Source organism: Pteropus vampyrus, unplaced genomic scaffold, assembly GCF_000151845.1.
Source record: "Pteropus vampyrus isolate Shadow unplaced genomic scaffold, Pvam_2.0 Scaffold80, whole genome shotgun sequence".
Lineage (NCBI taxonomy): Eukaryota > Metazoa > Chordata > Mammalia > Chiroptera > Pteropodidae > Pteropus > Pteropus vampyrus.
The window spans coordinates 6,894,374-6,903,248 of NW_011888861.1; the positions used below are offsets into that span (position 1 = coordinate 6,894,374).

General features: G+C 41.0%; 1 protein-coding gene and 1 pseudogene across 3 annotated transcripts in view; one reads left to right on the forward strand and one right to left on the reverse strand.

Moving 5' to 3' along the window:
* Positions 1-8,875, reverse strand: part of PHACTR1 (phosphatase and actin regulator 1) — a 525,402-nt gene that overhangs the window by 370,117 nt on the left and 146,410 nt on the right. The gene's annotated exons all lie outside the window — the stretch shown is intronic.
* Positions 5,669-5,787, forward strand: LOC111741643 (annotated as a pseudogene).

Here is an 8,875-nt window from a genome sequence, read left to right on the forward strand (position 1 = left end):
GGCAGGTACAGCATTGTTGATCTGCATTCCTTAAGTTTCCACCTGCCTCACAATCTTCAGAGTCCCAGCAGAGAGGCAAAGCCCCAGACACAAATAATGACAGAGCAATTCTCTGCCTTCTCCGTTTACCCTGACCCATTTCTGCATCATATCACATCACGAGCTGCTATTGAGTTTCTCTCTGTGGATTCTCTGTTTGGGATCTGTGCTAGTGACTGGAGCCTTATGCTGTTTATGGCACTGGATCCTAATGAATCACCTAGGTTTAAAGCTAGGATATCCGTTCATTTATCAAGCCTCCTAGCCGTCTTTTCTGCTTCTCCTTCCTTCCCCAACAAAGCACTGATGTGGGAATAACAGGTGTCCCATTTGAGAGCCGAAGTTCTGCTGCTCCTTTGGTTACACGGCTTTTGGGAAGTTACCTAATCTCTCTACGTCTCTTCAGTTATTCATCTGTAAAATGGGCAAAAGCCTTCTCCAAAGGCTTTTGCTATAAAAATACATTTGCTATAAAAATGTATTTAGTGTGGTTAATGCCAACAAGTGTTCAGTGAAAATGTTTACAATAATAGAAATTATTATAGGGACACTTGTCTCTAATATGGTAATGGCTAGCATTGAGAGTGACCTTTAAACTTGCAAAAATTTTTCTTCATTTTCAGGAATGTGTAAGTCTGTGACATTTGAATGTGTTTCCTAAGTTGCCTTTTTAGCAATAAGAGGAAAATTTAATGTGAGGATACACATTCTTGTGGTTTGCTTAACCACAATGCAGCATTTAGCCAGTATCTCGAGGTCACAGTACAATCAGAGAACTCTTTTCAACTTCATTAAGCTTCCTGGGACAGGGTTTTCAACAGCCAATTTCGTTCCCAGGCCCTATTCCTTGTGTGCCTGTCTTCAGAGGAGAGCCTCCCTATTTTCCACATTATGTAAGTATAGCTAAAGAACATATCTTTTCTAGGAATAAAGCCACACAAGAGGCTGTGTCATTGTGATGGAAACTTTCAAACAATAATCCTTCTGGTGAAATGATTCATGAAACAAACACTGTGAGGGGAGTGGCAAAAGGAACAGAAAGAAAATACATCTTTGCCATTTCTAAAGCCAGACTACAATTTAAAACTTCAAAGTGAAATAAACAGGCAAAGCCTCAAACATCCTCTATCCCAGCTTACTAGAAAACCAATTTTCCAGATAATGGGAATTCTCTGATCAAAGGCACGCAGGCATGCCCCTTTAAATGAGCCATGATAATTGCCTACATGAAACTCCCAGGTTAATATATCCTTTAGCGTTCTGAATGTCTACAAGGGATTTGGACAGATACTTGTGGACAACCCTCCCCGCAAAATGTTCTCCAACAGCACCAGATAAACATGAAAAGGCCACTCTGGAGCTGGATAAAAGCATTTCTTTACCATGGGCCTGTCTGGGTCTGATGCAAGGAGACTCCTGGAACCCTCTCACCCCCGTACTCCCCAGGGATATGTGGTGACTTCACCGTCGTCTATAGACATAAGCAAACCTCAGTGGTACCCTTGGATCTGCACCAGATCCAGGCGAGGTGCAGGTGTGATGTTAGAATTACCAGACGTAAGGAAAGCTTTCTACAAGGAAGGGTGCTCCTATTCATCCTTCCGGACCCTAATCTCTCTGACCACTGCTTAATTAGACAAACCCAGTGGCTCCTTTATCTGGCACTCCTATTATAATATGTTAAGCTATCCTGTACTTATTTATTTATGACTACTATTTCTATTACAAAACTGAGTTCGTAGAGAACAGGGGTGTGTGTTTGTGCGTGTGTGTATATAGTGCCTGGAGATTATAGGTATTCAGTGGTGTTGAATGAATTAACAATATACCAGTGCCAAGCTGAGGTATAAGAAATTACAAGAATTCAACAATCTAATTCTGTTATTTTCTTTGAGTGAATCATAACGTTCATCTCTGTGTATATATTATCTCTTTATGAAAGTATGTGCTGATTTACACAGGTATAAAAAGAAATGAAAATGGAAATAAAATCCAAAGAGATTTACTGAGCATAACACTGTAACAGGTGTTAGAAGACAAAAATGTTTGGAGTAGATGCCTGCCCTTAATGCTTATCTGCAGGGATAACGTGTGTGTTTGCAAATATGTATGTGTGTGTGTGTGTGTACACACACACACACACACACGCACGCACACACACACGCCATAATCTTGCAAGACAGTACCTGATGAGGTCAAAGGACTAGTACAAGTGAAAAGAAAATGACGACATCCCGGGGAAGAGGGGCATGATGTGAAAGAAGATGACATACGAGAGAGAACGTGATGTGAACACCATCAAGATGGCGTGACCCATGAGCCCTAGGGCCTCAGCCTCATCGAATTGTCCCAGCTCTCACCCCGACAGGGGAAGAGGCAGCAGTGGGGACTGGACCATTCCCAGAAATCATGGAATTCTGAAAACTCAAATGCCTCGGGGTCTGGTGTTTGGGCCATTTCTTTTTCTCTGCTGTGTAATTTTTTTTTTTAAAACACCTAATACCTTGGGAAAAAAAAAAAGCTTGACATTCTTGCTTTGATACGTCTGAGAACGCAGGCAATGGAGTTGGCTCTCCATCAGGCAGGGGCTGGGGTGGGGGTCCACTTGTCAAGCCCCAACTCTGTAACTCTGATGTATCACTTGGATAAACTGTGAAGACCCTGGTGCTGGTAGTGTCTGAGTTCTGCCCCAGGGGCAACAACACCCAGCGGGGTCATTAAGTCTTTTGCCCACATCCGACACCTCCTCCAAACACGTGCTTTCATGAGGTTGCATTAATCACCTGTCAATGGATGTGCACAGAGCTATCTTGTTACATCCAGGATAATGAAATTACTCTCAAGCATTACTACACCAGCTCACATTCATCTAAAAAATACTTCTAAGTGCCTAGAGAATATTACTTTTTTATTGAACCTATGTGAAAATCTTGCAAGGCAGGTAGGAGACAGGGCATCGTCTCATTTTCCAGGGTAGACAGCTGCCATTCCAGAAGGGCAGAGAGCTATCCTCACCCCGGGAGCTAGCCAACATAGTGACAAGTCCTATGACTTCTCTTTCCCTTTTTTATTTTGACTATCTTCATTTTCCTCTATTTTTTTCCCCTCATTTTGCTTTGGATGCTCCATTTTGCCCTTAAATTGATTTTAAGCAGGTGAAAACATTTCTTTCCATGTGGCAAAGGCATTAGTTAGTATTTGTTATATGTATTTTTATGTTTCTCTTAATAAGTTTGAGGTTATGACTATATGGTAATGAAACCAATTTCCACAAGTCATAAAAAAATCGCGATGTGGATTTTGGTAGTTAATTTCACGGATCTGCTCAGTCTGCCTTCCTCTTCTTCGGGGCGGGCATCCTCTCCTTGTTATCACTGATTCTATTTCTTAAGCATCTTCAATCTCTCCCTCTTCCTGCCTAATACTCACGTGTCTAGGAGCTACTTTCTTTTACATTCTTCTCCCCTTAAACGACTGTCTTACTTGTCAATCTTGTCAATTACTAGGAATCTTTAGATGGGAACTTACTGTTCCCATCTAAAGATTCCTAGGTAGCAGTATCTGCCTTCCTTCATCATACCGTCTCTCACCTTCAGGTGTGTGCTGAGCCCAGTGGAGCCCTCGCCTCCCACAAATGCCTTGTTCTTATATTTCATTCTTCTTTATGTCTCTGCATGTGGCCATGTTGAATTTTCTTCTCCCTCTCCCTCTCCTTCTCCTTTCCTTCTTCTTCTTTTTTGTTTGACATGTCTCCTGCCCTTGGTCTTCAGGACACTTCTGTACCTTGTTTCTTTTCCCTCCTCTCTGATTTCATATTTACTCTCTAGCTCATTCCTGCTTCCTGCATGATGGATATTTCCAAGGGGTTGGATTTTAACCTTCTGCTCTTCCATCTCCTCATCCTCTGCCTACACCCAACATTAAATTCAAATGCAGTTATATTTATTTATTTTTATTTATTCAGATGTATTGATATTTATATTAATTAAGTTTATTCCAATGTATATTTATTGAGTTACTAGGAATACTGAGTCCCGCTATGTTCCAGACATTTTTCTAGGCCCTGGATCCAATAGGGGAACAGGACCAAGCCCCTGTTCTCCTGGGGGAGGCAGGCTGTGGACAAGTAAACAGACATATACCACAACTGCAGAGAGTGGTAAATGTTATGAAGTTAAACAGAATGATGGGATAGGGACCACAGGGGGATACTGCCCTATCTTAGTGTGGTCATCGAAGGCTCCTTATAGGAGGTGACTTGTGAACTGAGCCATGAGCATCATTGTGGGAAGACTAACTGGGGAGTGGAGCATAATGACATCTGTACAGATGGCTCAGAACTCAGGGCCACAATTCATGACTTTGAAAGAGCTCTCATTACCTCTCTCCAACAACCTCCTCGCTATTACCACTGTCATTGCAGGTAAAGCTTGTCTACAACCAAACTAAATGCTTCTACACAAGTTGTCTCTTTCTCTCTTCCTGACTTCTCCTTCTCTTTTATTAGTGCCAGTTAGGCTGGAAACTTAAGAGATGACCAGCACATATCTTCACCTTCTTTCCTGATATTTAGTGCATCAAGGAGAGTCCATAGTGTCCTTTCTATTCCTACATCTGCAACCCTCTAATGTGGCTCCCTGTTCATAGGTTCTTACCTACACCATTCATCCCATGACTGCTGTGAGATGAGTAGCTACATTTATTGCAAACTAACACTATTAAAAGGCACTGTGCTTGGCACTGTACACACATTGGATCATTTCTGCAAGGTAGTACTAGTAGCTCTGTTTTACAGAGGGAGAAATTGAGGTTTGGTATTCTCCCTGGGATCATAGCCTTCACTCTGCCATTTCTTTTCCTTCCTTTCCTTCCTTTTTCTTTTAAAAAATCTACATGAAGAAGACCATATTTCCTAGCCTGATAAACAAGGCCCCAAATTACCTTTTGAATGACAATTCACCCGCCCATTCCCTTCAACATGAAATCTCTGACCCTGCTACTCAATAAATCTATTTTGCTTTACCCTATTTCACATTTTCTCACACTGGCCTCCATATCTAGAACTCCTTACCCTTTTCTTCTCACTTGTTTAAATCTTGCTTAATCTTTGCTCCACTCCTCGATGACATGTTCTCCATTCACTTAGGCCATGAAAACACACATCACATTATTTGAGGATAACTTTTTTGGCTTTTGATTATGCATAAATTTCCTCAACTTAACCATGAGCATACCTGTTTTGCAGCAGAGCATGGTGGCTAAAAGGGTGAACTCTGAAGACAATCTCAGAGTTTGAATCCCAGATCTGTCCCTGAGTGGCCACATGATCTTTGGGGTTCCATTTCCTCATATACAAACTAGAGTTATGATAACAGTACCCAACTCAAAATGTTGTCCGGAGTTTAAATGAGTGAATGCGCATAAGCATGTAGTAAGTCTGGCACATGGTACACATTCAATCAATGTTAGCTGTTTGCATCTCAGTCTTGTATGGCATTTTGGGAATAATGTGGTGGCAGTGGATATCATTTCAATATTGATCTATTCAAATCAATAAATCTGAGTACAATATAGTCTTCTAACTACTATGAAGACAGAGGAAAGTTTCCATATAAGAATCGAAGAATTGATCTAAGGCCATGCTTCCCTGAACAGGCTGGAACCCGTCTGATCTCGGAAGCTAAGCAGGGTCGGGTCTCGTTAGTACCTGGATGGGAGACCACCTAGGAAGACCAGGTGCTGTAGGTGTAAAAAAAAAATAATAATAATAAAATAAGGAATTGTAAGCTGACATGGTCTTTGCAATCTTGGTGAGTTCAACCAAGGGTTGCCTCGCCCCTCCCCCCCCCAAAAAAAAAGAATAGAAGAATTACCACAGTGGACTAGATTCATCACCTATTATTTGTGAAAGAAGTGTGATATTGGAGTGGAGATTGTGGAATGAAACTGCCTGGATTCTAATCCTGACACTTTATGTCTGTGTTGCTTGGTTTTACCATCTGAAAAATGGGAATGATATTTTTATTTGCTTCAGAGAGTTCTTGTGAAGGCCAAAGATAATAAATGTAAAATACTTAGTACTCAATAAATGTTGGCCCTTGATACTATTATGTGTTGTAAGTCTCTGACAGGGGCACAGAGGTCCAGAGGGAAGAGTCACAGATCAGATTTGAAGGAAATCAAGAGGAAGGAAATAATTAGAACATGAGCCTTGAAGTTTCTGGAGGATTCCGGAGGATTCCAAAGGACAATGGATACCCGGAAAAAGTTTGGGGAGAACATGGGAGGAGCCAAGGACTCTCTGAGGGCCTCCCGCTTGCCTGATTCACAAGGCTTCCCTGCTCAGTGTTACATTTAAATTTGTAGGGTGGCCTTGGACAATGACACTGATCTTTACTCCACCTTCTTTTTCAATTTCCACATTTGTCTGGGCAAAACAAACCTAGGCTCTCTCCTTATAGTTCAAGATTCTTGCTCAGACGATTGCCAATTTTTACTGCCTCCAGCTGTGCCTCTGCAGTCCGTTCTACACTTGAGCGAAGTTAACCTGCTTGAAAAACATGACTGCAAGCAAGAACTGTATTAAAATATTGAAACTGTAAGCCACTGCACTGCATCTCCAGACTATTAACAACCCCCTACTGCTACATGTGTCATCCCAATGCTGTTGATACAAGAAGAGGCAGAGGTGAAATTTTAAGTGGATGAAAGATTGATTGCATGGAGCCAAAATTCCAAATAAGTTCATTGAAAATAGTGTGTCTCGATCTGTCTCATGCCTCTTTATTCACCCCCTCCCATTTTAGACAACAGTTCCAAAGTATAACATATAACACTTTCAGGACCCAGGGAAGGTATAAGGGAGACAAGACAACTTAATGATGCTAAGCAGCACATAGGTGCTCTAAATATTTCAGAAGTGATTCAGTTCTCAGAGCCCTACTCTGAGCAACCACCTTACCAGGCTGAACTCCAACTGCAGTGTAGGTGTTGGCTCATTACTCAGCCTTGGTATATACAGTGTTAAGTTTCTTTCAGCATATTCCATGTGTAATTAGCTAGGCTTCCCTGCAAGATGGTAAATTCCTTTAGGACAGGGACCAGGGACTCAAAAGGTTTAGTTTCTTTTTCTGGCTGCACTGTCCTTTGGTTTTATGACCTTGGGAATACTTAATTTTGATCTCAATTTCCCTCTATCTCTCAAATATAGAGGTTGAATTATATTTGTAAGCTGCCGGTGAGCAGCAGAGTTCTTCAAAAGTTCATCCATATAAAAGTTTATCCATCTATGCATTTGGATCAATAAATCCATAGTAGCTTATATTTTCTTGACCCACAAATATTTCAAATACCCATGATTTTAATTTACAAAGGGATCCTTATATACATGGCAAAACATTAGATAAGATCCTTGCTGAGATCTTTTGCTGCTCTAATGTTTATTCATCCTTTTATTTAATAAATATTCTTTGAAGGCCTCCTCCACAAGCACTCTGCTAAGAGCTCTGGAATCTCAGGTAAAAGGTATGATCTTGGCCTCCAGGAGCAATGGACACTAAAGAGACAACTACAGTCCAACATGATATAAGTGGTAAACACATATTGGAGACTTTCTAAAATTTGATATATCCCTTGATCTTTCCTCACAGTAAGGTAGGTGCTCTGATCATCCCCATTTGAGGAAGAGTCAGCTGGTGCTGGATAGTGAATGAACCCAGGTGGGAGAAAACTCCATCTGACTCCATCTGACTGAATTCTCGACATTAATAAAAATTGCTCTGATGAAGGTTAACATGTAGTGCAGTGGGCGAGCTGATGCAGGAAGGAAGGTTTGGAGGGAGTCAGGGAAAGCATCACAGAGTCATCCGATGAATGGGAAGTAGATCCCTGGGTAGACAAGCAAGAAGCTCATTCTAAGAAATGAGAGCAAATGCAAAGACACACAAGTGTGAAACCCCAGGGCACACGCAGGGAGCATCCAGATTTTTGTGTGTTGGAACAGGGTGATGAGTATGGAGCAAGGCTGAGGAGTAAAGGGCCAGACTTTATGACTCTGAAAATTCCAATTCTTCAACATACTGGATGATCTGGTATACATTCAATGATTTCTATTCTCAGTTGATTAATTAGGACCGATGTACATTGTTCAATTATGCAGTGTTGGTCAGCATTTTCTTCTGGATGATGTGTTATTTTGAAAACTACTCTGACTTCATTTCAAAGGATATCCAAGCCATTAGTGACTATATGCTGAATTTCAGAAGGAAACAGCCTCACATACCCCCAAATGCAACACATCATAGGTATAACAATCATACAACGAGCATATGTATCAGACATTTTACAGTCCATTGAAGGCTTCTAGTATTCACACGGATGGCATTGTTGTGAGCCTTGTGGACGGATGATGCATGCTTGGGGCATTTGTTTTCTGGATATAAATTTTGGAATTAATGTTTCCTACTCTATGTAGCATCTCTTTAGTCAGACTGTACAGATTAAGTATCTGCAAGCTCAGTCTTGCCGGAGATTCTGCCTTGAGAAGACAGGAATAAGCTGAAGCTTAGAGGATGGTTTCCTCACCAGAACAGAATTCTAACTCAGAAGTTTACTGTCTGTGTGACCTTGGTTAGGTCTCTTACCTGCTTCTTATATCAGTTTCCTCATCTGTAAAATGGGAATGATAATTATTTTAATATGAATATTGTTACTACTGTAAATAACACTCACATCATTGCTTACAAAATTACAGCCTACAAAATTAATCTATGACTTTATTTAGAATGATGCCAGGCACACTTGTCCCTTATATAGGGATGGACTTTTGAAAGTGTAA